This window comes from Hyperoodon ampullatus (assembly GCF_949752795.1).
Source record: "Hyperoodon ampullatus genome assembly, chromosome: 2".
In the NCBI taxonomy this organism is placed as follows: Eukaryota; Metazoa; Chordata; class Mammalia; order Artiodactyla; family Ziphiidae; genus Hyperoodon; species Hyperoodon ampullatus.
The window spans coordinates 104225209-104239642 of record NC_136915.1 but is presented as its reverse complement, the minus strand read 5'-3'; the positions used below and the strand labels follow the sequence as shown (position 1 = coordinate 104239642).

Genomic DNA, 14434 nt, shown 5'->3' with positions numbered 1-14434 from the left:
TTGACTCTTAAGTTTTAGTTGAGTGTAGACATTGGTAGTTTATTACTGGCCGCCCACACTCAAAGCAAAGTGGCCCCCTCCTCGGGTGGTCCCTGCTGCCCTAAGTGGTTGTATGCCAGGTCATGGAGTACAGATGCCCAGCTGGTCTAGTCTGGCTGGACCTGGGTGGGGTGAAGTGTGCATCCTAATTGGCCCCCAAGTCCACAGCTTGGGAGGGCTGGTTAAGAGTTGCTCAACCATTGAGCTTGCTGTCTGGGTAATTTGCACCAAGAGACGGAGCGGGGAGCTGCAGGTGAGTGCAGCGGCAACAGTAGGCACGTGTAGGCTGCGATTTTGGAGCCCAGAGACTGAGGCCAAGGGCAGCAAGCACATCCCTGAAGAGTGGAGTGGAGCTGTCTGTGGGGAGGGGGCCTAGGTCATGCAGGTTTTCCAGTTCTGGGCCTTCCAAGGCTTAGCTGTGCTGTGGTCGTACTCTCGGGTTGCTCTGAACCTCCACTCTGAGTTGTACCCCCTTCTGCACCCTCCTCCCCAGCACACACTTGAGCTAGTTGAATGGGCTCAGCTTCCTGGGATTATCTGGTCACCATCCAACAGGACAGCCCACATGTGTTGGAGATGGTTGTGGTCTAGGAGAATGGTCATCTCTGCTGCCCGCCCAGCTGCTGCCCTTACTGTCCCTGTGCAGCCAGCCCCCAGCTCCCAGAGCCACCTGTCCTTTCCCACAGGAAGCTGGCCGGGAACCTCTGGAACCAAATGCGAGTGTTCAGGGCTTTTCCTCACCTCAGGGAAGTGAGCACTTGGAGCCAGTGCCCTGCTGGAGTCATCAAACTCATTCACCCATCCATCAATAATGTTTACTGAAGTCTCTCATAAGCCCAGCGCTGAGCTCTGCCCAGAGCCGCACAGAGAGGGACACAGTTGGTCATTGTCTAGTGACTCCAGCCCTGAGAGTCACAGCATGGCCGGGGAACCAGAGGAGAAGGCTCTGGGCAGGGGCCTTGGATGGAGTTCAGAAGAGCATTTGTGTTTTTCACAAGGAGGCTTACTGGGTCGGAGCTGGAAGGGCTGCACCTGGAGTGGGAAACTGCTCTGAGGCCCCCTGCAGACTACCCGTTCAGACCTGGGCGCCCCTTGGCAGCAAGGCAGCCTCCACCTTCTAGCTCTGTGTCTCCGAGGCTTGGGTGCTGAGAGGCAGAAGCGGGGGGCGTGTGTCAAGGACCCCTTCACGTCAAGTCTTGTTCCTGATGTCACTGGGGAAGCCCCGGAAGGTCTTCTGCTTCCTTCTGCTGCCCCGGCGAGCCGGCATCCTTATGCTGCCCAAAGAAGCCCTTTGAGATTGTTCAGGAAGGACCTGGGCTCAGTGGTCCTCTTCCTGACGGGACTGGCCAGCTTCCAGGAGGAAGAACAGGACGGCTGAGTGTGAGGGCAGCCACGGAGGAGTTGTTCTGCCTCGTGTGCCGGGAGGGTGGGCAGACAGTAAAGAGACTGTTGTAAAGCCCAGCAGGCACCTCTTGATCTGGCTCAGAATCTGGAGCAACCGAGACATCCTAGGTCCAGAAATGCAGCCTAAATGAGCAGCAGTGTCAACAGTCCTGAAATGTATGCTTGTGAGAAGGACCAAGGCATTTGCTGGTTCTGAGTGATGGTCCTTTTACTAGAAGTCACTGTAAGCTTGTGGTTCCTAGGCCCCTGGACTTGGCAGGGACTGCTGTGCCATGAGGCCACCTTCTTACTAAAGAGACTCAGCCTGACACTCAGCCCACTTGTGTTATCTTTGAGACCGGATGGAAGGAAACAGTGGTCAGTAGATCTAGGGTAACTACAGCGAGAGCATTTACAGGCAAGTAATGTGACTCTATCTTTTAATTTTTTTCCCCTCTGGAAAACAGAAGGCAAATACTGGTACTTATATTCAATTATGATCATCTTCCATTAGATTTGCTGCCTTGAGTCCTGGTGGAGCTGAGAGAAGGGTCTATCTCATAGCCATGGGCATGGTTGGCAGGGCTGCAGGACTCCCCCTTGGCTGCCTGTCCTTCCAGATGTTGCTTCCATGACATTCCTAGGTTGGGGGTGAGGGGGAATACGGGTGAGGAATATTATGGGGTGGGTAGGACTCTGGAGTGTTATCCCTGCCTTTTCAGGGAAAGGAGTGGAGAGTAGTGGCAAGAGGTGAGTGATAGGAGAGGAGGGGCTGAGGTGGAAGAGCAGGGAGGTGTGGTCTTTGGGTTGGTCCTCGTGCCAAGCACGTCATGGGATGAAAAGAGCCATGGACACCCTGGAAGTGCCCAGGTCTTCCCTATGGTTTAAATAGTGAAGGACAGGAGAGCTGGAGGATTTCATAAATTCAGGTGAGAAAAGAACAAGAAATTGAAGGCATGTGAAAAAAGAAGGGCTTGTTTGTTATAGCCCCCACCCTCCCAAAAAAAGAAAAAAGTAAACCTAAATATCCACCAATATGGGAATAAATAAAATGTGGTGTAGTCCTGTTATGGAATACTATACAGCTGTATAAAAGGAAAGACCCAGAATTATATTCAATCTCAAAAATGTTGAGGAGGAAAACTAAGGAACATTTCTGTATGAAAGGATGATGTTTACGTTAAAAAAATGCTGATCGGGCTTCACTGGTGGCACAGTGGTTGAGAGTCCACCTGCCGATGCAGGGGACACAGGTTCGTGCCCTGGTCCGGGAAGATCCCACATGCCGCAGAGCGGCTGGGCCCGTGAGCCATGGCCACTGAGCCTGCACGTCCGGAGCCTGTGCTCCGCAACGGGAGAGGCCACAGCAGTGAGAGGCCTGCGTACAGCAAAAAAAAAAAAAAAAAAAAAAAAATGCTGATCAATTGTGTATATTTTCAATGGCTTTATATATATATATATATATATATATATATATATATATATATATATATTTACTGTATATATATTTTTTTTTCCTTTTTTAAGTCAGGAGTGATCTATCCCTAAGTCTTACCTGTACCAATCTCTGGGGAAAGGAGGGGGAAGCAGGATTAGAGCTAGTAGTCAGAAGAGATTAAAAGCTTGTAATATTTTAACTAAAAATTTTTAAAATTTTTGTCTAAATCAAGTAAGTATTAGAATGTTTAAAAAACTTTTGAAGTCATAGTTTAGCAGTCCTCTAAGGTGGCAGCTTCAACATCTAGTAATGAGTGAATTAGACAACAGCTCAGAAGCAGGGACCCAGCCCAGGGTCTTGGTAGCTAAACGTCCTGGGATGGTGAGGCACCTAGTGACTCAGCGGACATCATGGAGATCAAAGCCAGTTTGGGACGAAGTGATTCATTTGTTTGCAGCCCTCTTTGCTGGTTCTGGAGCTGGTATTCACACCTTAGAAGTAGCATCAATAATTTAACATTTATTCATCATTGTCTCTAGAACACCTCTTTTAGGTACCACTGGAGATTTAAACTAAAAAAAGAATGAAGGATTAAATGAGTGATATTTTTGTCCTTGAACTTAAAACCAGGTCAGGCCCTCATCTTGTCTCACCGGACTGTTAATTTGGTCTCCCTGCTTCCAGTCTTGCCCTCTACTCTGTCCTCCACCTGCCACTCGAGTGATGATTCAGAAACACAAATCTGATCTGTCTCCTGCTTGCCTCTTCTCAGCTGCCCTGGTCCCAGAGGAGGAGTTTGATTTTATTTGCATGCCTTTCAGTGCCCTTTCCCACCTGGCACTGATGTGCCCTCCAGTCACGTGACAAAAGAGACCTTGGCAAACTTCTTGCTAATCCTGGGACATAGTACAATGTTTTCACGTGGCATGTACCTCACCTTGCTTCCTTCAAGACCCAGTTCAGATGTTACTACCTCTGTGAAGCCTATTTGTCCTTACTTTCTCCTTTTGAGAGGTCTTAACCTTGCACTTTGCACCTCACTGCTATCACATCCTGTTGTATAGTATTAATTAGTTATGAGTATTTCTTTGGGGATTGTCAACTTAGGATAAAACTACGTCTTATTGGGCTTCCCTGGTGGCGCAGTGGTTGAGAGTCTGCCTGCCGATGCAGGGGACACGGGTTCGTGCCCCGGTCCGGGAAGATCCCACGTGCCGCGGAGCGGCTGGGCCCGTGAGCCATGGCCGCTGAGCCTGCGCGTCCAGAGCCTGTGCTCTGCAATGGGAGAGGCCACAACAGTGAGAGGCCCGCGTACCACAAAAACAAACAAACAACCAAAAAAACACAAAAAAAACCCTACGTCTTATTCATCTCTCCTTCATGGTTTCTGTGCTGGTCCCCTTCATACAATAGGTATTCAAAAAATGTTGGCTGAAAGTATAACACATGTTCTAGTTACATTTGTTGTGTAACAAATTGTTTCACAACTCAGTGATTTAAAATAACCATTTTATTAGGCTCACAGAATCTGTGGGTTGGCAATTTGGGCAGGCACTGGCAGGGGTGGCTTCTCTCTGCTCTACGATGTTGGGGGCCTCAGCTTAGAGGATCCCAAGGCTGGGAGGCGGCTCACAGCTCAATGAGGCTGGTTCCTGCCCTTGGCTGGCTACTGATTGCAAGCTCTACTGGGGCTGTGGACTGGAGCACCCTCTCCATGTCTTGGACTCCCTCACAACATGGCAGCCTCAGGACTTCTTCCATGGTGGCATCAAGTTGCAGAGTGGAAGCCGCATTGCATTTTATGGCTGAGCCTTGAAAGTCACACCATGTCACAAACCTGCCCAGATTCAAAGGGAGGGGTATAAACTCCATCTCTTGGTCACAATGCAGAAGAGCATGTGGGACAGGAGATATTGTTACTGCCATGTTCGGAAAATACAAACTGCCATGGTTGGTGTGTGGGAGAGATTAATTCCACAGCTAGAGCTAATATCACTTACAACTACTGCTACAACTACAGTTGCTGGCTTAATGCATATTGAGCACTTATGGTGGGCCAGGTCCTAAGGGTTTTAAGCTCATTTAATCCTTCAACAATACTGTGAAGATTATATTACTTTACAGATAAGGATGCTGAGTCACAGAGAGGTTAAGTGACCAGCCAGGGTCTCCAGCTACTGCCTGTGCTGTGAGAGGTCAGAGAGGGAGAAGCTTCCAGAATTAGCTCCATCCTTCAGGTCTGCTGCTGTGTTGTGCCACTGCACATATCACGTGAGTGTTGATGGCTATTTCAAGGGATGTTTTTGATGGAAGTAAAGACCTGGGTGCAGGTCTTTGTGCTTGTGGTCTGGGGAATCTGAGCCATGAGCTGTCCTGGCTCTGTGGCTCCCCTGTGTGTGTGGACCTTGGTCAGGCTGCCCCTGGAAGGCAGTGACATTGACCTCACGGGGCCTTCCTTGTTAAGGTATTTTTCCATAGTGTGGGCGTCTCCAGCCTGGCTTCGTTGACATGTTAATACACATAACTTACTGTCCCTGATTGGGGCCCAGCAACTGCTGGCTCTTGATGGTAAGGACCAAGCTCTGTGTCTGTCTGTCCCCTGACCCAGAAAGGGATCAAGTGAGGATTCGTTTTAGCTCATGCCCCTTCTTGTCCTCCCTTGGCTGAAGGCTAAAACGTGAGAATCCCCAGCCTTGTCACTGGAGTGGCCTTCCTGACTGCTCTCTCGGGAGCATTTCCGTTCTGTGAGGCCGTTAGGTGGCCTGGTTTCCATCCCATGGCTGGTCTGTTTGGCATTTTTTTTTTTTTTTGCGGGACGCGGGCCTCTCACTGTCGTGGCCTCTCCCGTTGCAGAGCGCAGGCTCCAGACGTGCAGGCTCAGCGGCCGCGGCTCACGGGCCCAGCCACTCCACGGCATGTGGGATCTTCCCAGACTGGGGCACGAACCCGTGTCCCCTGCATCGGCAGGTGGACTCTCAACCACTGCGCCACCAGGGAAGCCCCATTAATGTTTTGTTTGGTTATTTTTCTAGGTACAGTATTTTTTTTTAACATAAATTTACTGTGTGTGCAGTTTTGCATTTTTAACTGAAATTCAAACGTTAATCTTCTCTTTAATGCTTTTGTACTTAACAAAGATTTTTCCTGTTTTTGGATTAGTATCTCATGTTGGTAGAAACAAGATGAAATTTTAAAATTTTCATTTGGTGACTTTCACAGTATTATTTGATCTCTAGGATTACCTCTGAGATTGATATACAGTGCATTTACATTATTCCCATTTTACAGATTAAAAAATATACTAGTGTGGCCGAGGCACATGCAGAATTTGTAACAACTGTGTGCTGTTTGAGCTCTGAGGATTATAGAGGTCACAACTGGAGCAGGAGATGTGGAATGGTGAGCTAGATCCTTCTGACACTTTGACATGCTCACTTATGCATCTTGAACTCAGAAATTGGATTCCGTGCTTAGAGATGTGTGTCCCTGAGCCCAGGCATGTTCCAAAAATGCATGGGAAGCTGGCTTTCACAGGCGCAGCCACACCTCCCTGCTCACTAACTCCTGAATCACAGTGCCTCTAGCCAGGTTGTCTAGGACCCATCATGAAGGAAAAAGTGGGAGCAAACTTGGACAAGCAATAGCTTGAAAAACTAGTTAAGTGATATCATGTGTTTATGGATTAGAGACTGCCAAAACTAATCTAAAAGGATGTAGCCTTTCCCACTGACCATTTATTGTCTAAAGCAATGATTCTTAATCTTTTTTTCTGGGTCTTGAATATCTTTATCTTTTGAAGTTCATGGACTCTTTTTCTAGAAGAACACACACAAGTGCATGTAATGTAATTTTTCATTCAATCTTAGGACCCACAGGTGTCTATATTAGACACATATTGGTACAAAACAAATTACTCCAACACTTAAGACTAAAAGAACAGTAAATTCTTCTCAATTTTATTGCAAACGTAAAACTGCTCTTAAAATAAAAATTGTCCTAAAATAAAAATCTTGATTGGAGAAACTGTGTTCTGCTAAACCAGTAGTTACTGCAATTGTGAGTATAATTCTTAAAGCAAAACAAAACAAAAAAACCCAAAACCAAACCAAAAAAACAACAGTTAACATTTATTATCTCTCACAGTTTCTGTGGATCAGGAATTCAGGAGCATCTTAACCATGAAGCTCTGACTCTGGGGCTCCCAGCGGGCTGCAGTCAAGATGTCATTTGGGGCTGCAGTCGTCTGAAGGCTTGGCCAGGGCTGGAGGAAGTAGCTCCAAGGAGGCTTAGTTATATGCTGGTTGTTGGCACTAGGCTTCACGTGGACCTGGTCACAGGGCTGCTTTGATGTCCTCATGACATGGCATTTGGCTTTCCTCAGGGTATGTGATCCCAGAGAGCACGGCGAAAACCCCAGTGTCTTTTTATGACCTAGCTTTGGAAGTCACACTCCATCATTTCTGCATTTCCTTTTGGTCACACAGGTCAGCTGTATTCAGTGCATAGGGCAAGGTATGGGGGAGTAGCTTCCAGGCCCTCTCCAGGTGTGCCACACTCCCAGCACATTGACCTGGAAGTTCTAATCCTGTCATTTAGAGTTAGTATATGTGCTGCTGAAGCGAGCACTGTATTAAAACATCATAATCACCCAAAGTCCATAGTTTACCTCAGGGTTCACTCTTGGTGTTATATATTCTGTGGGTTTGGACAAATGTATAATGAATGACATATATCCATCATTGTATTGATAGTATCATACAGAGTATTTTCACTGTCCTAAAAATACTTCGTGCTCTCCCTATTCATATCCCTGCCCTCCACAACCACTGACCTTTATGGAGACTGATTTGTCTCCATAGTTTTGCTTTTTTCAGAATGTCATTTACTTGGAATCATACAGTGTGTAGCATTTTCTGATCGGCTTCTTTCACTTAATAATATGTATTTTCAAGTTCCTCCGTGTCTTTTCATGGCTTGATAGCCCATTTCTTTTTACTGCTGAATAATATTCCATTGTCCGGATGTATCATAGTTTATTTATCCATTCACCTACTGAAGGACATCTCATTTGCTTCCAAGTTTTGGCAGATATGAAGAGCGCTGCTGTAAATATCCATGTGTAGGTGTTTGTGTAGACAGAAGTTTTCAGTTCCTTTGTGTAAATACCAAGGAGTGCAATTGCTGAATTGTATGGTAGGAATATGATTACTTTTACAAGATACCACAAGACTGTCCTCCAGAGCATCAGTACCATTTTGCATTTCTGTTGCAGGAAGGGGGACCCCTTCCAGGGCCCGAGAGCGGGCTCTCGTCTAACACTCGGAAATGAATTGTCCGAGGAGACACACGTGCTGACAAAGCAGGAGACTTTATTGGGAAGGGGCGCCCGGGCGGAGGGCAGGAGGGTAAGGGAACCCAGGAGGACTGCTCTGCCACGTGGCTCACAGTCTCAGGTTTTATGGTGATGGGATTAGTTTCCGGGTTGTCTCTGGCCAATCATTCTGACTCAGGGTCCTTCCTGGTGGCATGCATGTCGCTCAGCCAAGATGGATTCCAGCGGGGAGGATTCTGGGAGGTTGGTAGGACATGTGGACTGGCGTCTTCTCTCTCCTTTTGACCTTTCCCGAATTCTTCCGGTTGTTGGTGGCTTGTTAGTTCTGTGTTCCTTACCAGATCTCCTGTTGTAAAATAACTCATGCAAATTGTTACTGTCTTTGCCTGGCCAGGGTGGGCAGCTTCAGTCAGTGCTTCCCCTAACATGTCGACCAGCAGTGAATGAGCATTCCTGTTGCTCTGCATCCTCACCAGCATTTGGTGTTGTCAGCATTCCAAATTTTGGTCATTCTACTAGGTGTGTAGTGGTATCTCATTTTTGCTTTAATTTGCATTTCCCTGATGATGTATGATGTGGAGCATCCTTTCATATGCTTACTTGCCATCTGTATATCTTCTTTGGTGAGGTGTCTGTTAAGGTCTTTGGCCCATCTTTTAATCAGGTTGTTTTTTTTTTCTTTATGTTTTAGGAGTCCATTTTATGTTTTACAGTACAGTTCATTATCAAATGTGTCTTTTACAAATATTTTCTCCCAGTCTGTGGCTTGTCTTCTAATTCTCTTGATATTGGCTTTTGCAGAGCAGATGTTTTATATTTTAATGAAGGCCAACTTATCATTTATTGCTTTCATGGATAATGCCTTTGGTATTGTGGCTGAAAGGACATCACCATACCCAAGGTCATCTGGGTTTTCTCCTATGTTATCTTTTAGGAGTTCTAAATTAATTAATTTATTTATGGCTGCACTGGGTCTTCGTTGCTGCACGCGGGCTTTCTCTAGTTGCAGCGAGTGGGGGCCACTCTTCGTTGCGGTGCATGGGCTTCTGATTGCGGTGGTTTCTCTTGTTGCGGAGCATGGGCTCTAGGCATGCGGGTTCATGGCATGCGAGTTGTGGCTCGCGGGCTCCAGAGCGCAGGCTCAGTAGTTGTGGCACATGGGCTTAGTTGCTCTGCGGCATGTGGGATCTTCCCGGAACAGGGCTTGAACCCGTGTCCTCTGAATTGGCAGGCGGGTTCTTAACCACTGCGCCACCAGGGAAGTCCACTTTTAGGAGTTTTATAGTTTTGCATTTTACAATTAGGTCTGTGATCTATTTTGAGTTAATTTTTGTGAAGAGTGTAAGGTTGTATCTAGATTCATTTTTTTTTATGTGTCTAGTAGTTTGAACAGCATTTGTTGAAGAGACTATCTTTACTTCATTGTTTTTCCTTTGACCTGTGTCAGAGATCAGTTGACTATATTTATGATGCTAATGTAAATGGTATTGTGCTTTTACTTTTAGATTCTATTTATTCATTATTGGTATATAGGAAAGCAGTTGACTTTTGTATATTAACCTCTGGTATCCTGCAATCGTGCTGTAATCTCTTAGTTCAGGAGTTTTTTTGTCAATAAAAACTTTTTCATTTTTACATAGACAATCATGTCACCTGCAAACAAAGACAGTTTTATGTCTTCCTTCCCAATATGTATACCTTTTAAGTCTTTTTCTCGCCTTATTGAAAAGGAATGGTGAGAAGGGACATCTTTGCATTGTTCCTGATCTTAGTGGGAAAGCTTTGAGTTTCTCACCATTAAGTGTGATGTTAGCTATAGGTTTTTTGTAGGTAGTCTTTATCAAGTTGCGAAAGTTCCATCCTGTTCCTAGTTTACTGTGAGTTTTCTTAATGAATTGGTGTTGAATTTTGTCAAATACTTTTTCTGCATCTGTTGATATAACCATGTGGTTTTTCTTTTTTAGTTTGATGTGATATGTTATATAATACATTGATTGATTTTTGAATGTTGAACAACTGCACCTGGGATGAATCTCATTTGGTTCTGGTATATAATTCCTTTTATATTTTTTGGATCCGATTTGCTAATATTTTGTTGAGAATTTTTGCACCTATGTTCATGAGAAATATTTGTCTGTAGTTTTCTTATAATACCTTTGTTGATTTTGGTATTAGGGTAACGCTGGCCTGATAGAATGAGTTAGGAGGGGGTATACCCTCTGTTTCCATCCTATGAAAGAGATTGTAGAGAATTGGTATAATTTCTTCCTTAAATGTTTGGTAGAATTCACCAGTGACTCCATCTGGGCCTGGTGCTTTCTGTTTTGGACAGTTATTAATTATTGATTCAGTGTCTTTAATAGGTATAGACCTATTCAGATCATCTTTGCTTCTTGTGTGAGTTTTTGCAGATTGTATATTTCAAGGAATTGGTCCATTTCATCTAGGTTATCAAATTTGTGATCATACAGTTGTTCATAGGATTCCTTTATTATTCTTTTAATTTCCATAGAATCTTATAATTTCCTCTCTTTCATTTTGGATATTAATAACTTGTACCCTCTTTTTTTCTTTGTTAACTTGGCTAGAGGCTTATTGGTTTTATTGATATTTTCAAAAAACCAACTTTTGGTTTCATTGACTTTCTCTGTTGATTTTCTGTTTTTAATTTCATTGATTTCTACCCTAATTCTTATTTCTTCTGCTTACTTTGGATTTACTTTACTCCTCCTTTCCTAATTTCCTAAGGTAGAAACTTCAATTATTGACTTAAGATTTTTATTCTTTTCTAATTCAGTGCTATAAATTTTCCTCTAAGCACTGCTTTCCCTGCATATCATAGCTTTTGCTAGGTCATATTTTAATTTTCATTTATTGATAGTTTAAAAGTATTTTTTTTTAATTTCTCTTGAGACTTTTTTCTGTGACCCGTGTGTTATTTAGAGGTGTGTTGTTTAATCTCCACATATTTTGGTATTTTCCAGTTATCTTTCTATTATTGATTTCTAGTTTAATTCCATTTTGGTCTACCAGCAGATATTATATGATTTCTATTTTCTAAAATTTGTTAAGGGGTATTTTATGGCCCAGAATGTGGTCTGTGTTGGTGAATGTTCCATGTGAGCATGAGAAGAATGTGTATGCTACTGTTGTTGGATGAAATAGTCTGTAGATGTCTGTTGTATCCAGTTCATCGAAGGTGTTGTTGAGTTCAACTATGTCCTTATGGATTTACTGCTTGATGATTCTGTCCATTTCTGAGAGAGAGGTGTTGACATCATCAACTATGCTAGTGGATTCATCTTTTTTTCCTTGCAGTTCTATCAGTTTTTGCCTCATGTAGTTTGATGCTCTGTTGTTATGTGCATATGCAGTAAGACCTGTTATGTCTTCTTGGAGAATTGACTCCTTTAATCATTATGTAATGTCCTTCTTCATTCCTGATAATTTTCCTTACTTTGAAGTCTGTCTAAAATTAATATAGCCACTCCAGCTCTTTTGATTAGTGTTAACATGGTATATTTTTCTCTATTCATTTACTTTTAACCTTTTTGTCTTTATGTTTAAAGTGGGTTTCTTGTAGACAAGATATAGTTGGGTAGTGTTTTTAATCCACTCTGACAATCTCTGTCTTTTAATTGGTACATTTAGACCATTGACATTCAAAGTGATTATTGATGTAGTTGGATTAATATCTACCATATTCATTACTATTTTTTGTTGCCCTTTTTTTTGTTCCTATTTTTGTCTCCCACTCTTTTTATGTCTTTTGCGTCTAGTCCTTTTTATACAGTTATATATAATACTTGGATCATTTTAATTTAGAGAAGTGATACTTACTTATTGCAAAACAAAGAGTACAGAAATGTCTAAAGTAAAAAATGTTATTTTTGATCCCTGCCCAGAGGAACCTTCTATTGTAGGCTGAGAGGGAAGATGGAAGGGACAGTGGGGTCAGGAGATGCCTTGGCCAGGGTCGGGGCTCTGTCTTTTAAAATTTTTTTTCTTTCTTTGCGATACGCGGGCCTCTCACCGTTGTGGCCTCTCCCGTTGCGGAGCACAGGCTCTGGACGCACAGGCCCAGGGGCCATGGCCCACAGGCTCAGCTGCTCCGCGGCATGTGGGATCCTCCCGGACCGGGGCACAAACCCACGTCCCCAGCATTGGCAGGTGGACTCTCAACCACTGCGCCACCAGGGAAGCCCGGGGCTCTGTCTTTTTGAAGGTAGCAGCATCTAGGAAAAGGAGATCCGGACAGCAGGGGCAGTGCCAGGAGAAGGAAATGGGGAAGGTGGAGTATAGAATGGGAATTAAACTGCTGAGAAGAAAAAGTTAATTTCTACTTCTATGTTAAGGTCCACTTCCTAAGAGCAGCATTGTTTTCAAGGGTCAGAGGCCCTTTGTGGGGTCAGAAGGGAATTCAGAAGATATTTAATAAGCAGGTGCAGCTGATTGTGTATGGTTAAAGTACAATCTAGTATCTATTTATTTGTTTATTTGTCAGGACTGTTTATAACCGGCTTCCCCGACTCAAGACAAGTTGTTTTGACCCTGATGCCCTGGCTCATTCAGGCCACTTAACACTGTTTACCTTTCAGGGGAATAATGTGTATGATCCCCCGATCTAGTGCTTTTGTAAGGTCTGTAAATAGAATGCACTCTAGGTGAGCTCAGTATTGCATCATCATAGCCAGTATCTGATGGGCCTCAGCTGCTTTCTTCTGCCCATTCACTAGAGGAGAATAAAACTTTCTTGACCCAAATCAGCAAAGGGAGGAGCTCAAAGCTATTGAGAGTCTTAAATCAGGATCTGGTCTTTAATTTGGGCACCTGGCTGGCACTCTGTAGATAAAGACCTCTCGACACTGCTCTGCGTTAGAGTTTTTAAAACTCCTAATGCCCAGGCTTCTGCACACCAGACCACTTACATGGGGTGGGGCCCAGGCCCTGTTATTTTTTAAAGCTCTCCAGGTGATTCCAGTGTGGGTCTAAGGTTGAGAAGTAGTGTCCTAACAAAGATGCTGGCTGGTCCTGACCTGCTTCCAGCCTTCTTTGCAGTGGGTGGGGCGTGGTTGTGGCTGTTTTGTCATAGAACATTGAAATGCAGGGAGACCTAAAAGTTATGAATGTAGTTACATTGTTTTCAAAGTTCTGCATTTCTGGAGTACTGCAAACATTTGGTTCAAGTGTCATTATATACATATATATATATTTTTAAATTGTTGTAGCACACATAGTAAAAATGTTACACACTAAATTTTAACATACTGAAAATAACTAATGAGCTGTCTTCTCCATGACCTTCAATATAGTTGTGAATGCTGTCAACCAGAATGTATCACATAAATTCACGTACCACTTCCATCTGTTGATTTGCCACCTCTCCCCCACCCCCCTTTTCACTTTCCTTGCTTCTGCTGCTTAAGCCAAGGTGGGGTTCCATGTAAGATTTTGTTTGGGAGAAAAGATTGTGCATGAATAAAAGTTTATAAGCCACAGGCCTTTCCTTGTAGCGTCTGTTTTAGATTAGATCAGCTTGCTTTGAGGCTCAAGCATCCCCTGGGCTGGGCTTAGAGCTGCATCCTGCTAGGATTTGAGCTGTCCCGGCTGTTCCCCAGCTGGATCTATTTCAGATAAGTTTAAGCTGGGGCAGCTGTGATTGCCTTTTGGAGGGAGAGTGGGAGAAGCTTTCATGGGAGTGGGAGTGGGCTGCAGCTATGGGTGGAGGTGGGTGACCCCACAAATGGTGTCATCGTCAAGAGGCCATTGGCATGTCCTTGAGGGATCACTGGCCAAAATCCTGTCCTCTCTGGATCCAGAGCCACAGAATATTCCAGCCCGGAGAGGCCCTAGCTAGCAGCTCTTTCTTAAGGACTAATTATGGGCTAGGTCCCATGCTAGGGGCTTTATATATGTTATCTAATTCAGTCTTTTGATAACTCTATGAGGCACACATGATTATCCCCATCTTACAGATGAGAAAACTGAAGCTTGGAGTGGTTAAGTAACTTATCCAAGATCACAACTAATCTAATAAGTGACAAAGCCAGCATTGGCACACGTGCTAGTCCACTCCAGAGCCTTCTTAGAAATCATTTTGTGGATGAAGAGATCAAGGTACAAGAGAGGAAAAGCAGCTTGTCCAAGATGGCACAGCCAGCTCCAGTTCCTGGCAAAGCTGTGACTAGCCCTCCCCTGCTCTTTCTGTCACAGTGCTGTGCCCCCACTGCTGTCAAGGGGAA

At 44.3% G+C, this 14434-nt stretch overlaps 1 protein-coding gene across 1 annotated transcript in view; it reads left to right on the top strand.

Annotated features, from left to right (window-relative positions):
- IGSF3 (immunoglobulin superfamily member 3) overlaps positions 1-14434 on the top strand; it is a gene marked incomplete at its 3' end in the record, with an annotated part of 95702 nt that overhangs the window by 38913 nt on the left and 42355 nt on the right. The gene's annotated exons all lie outside the window — the stretch shown is intronic.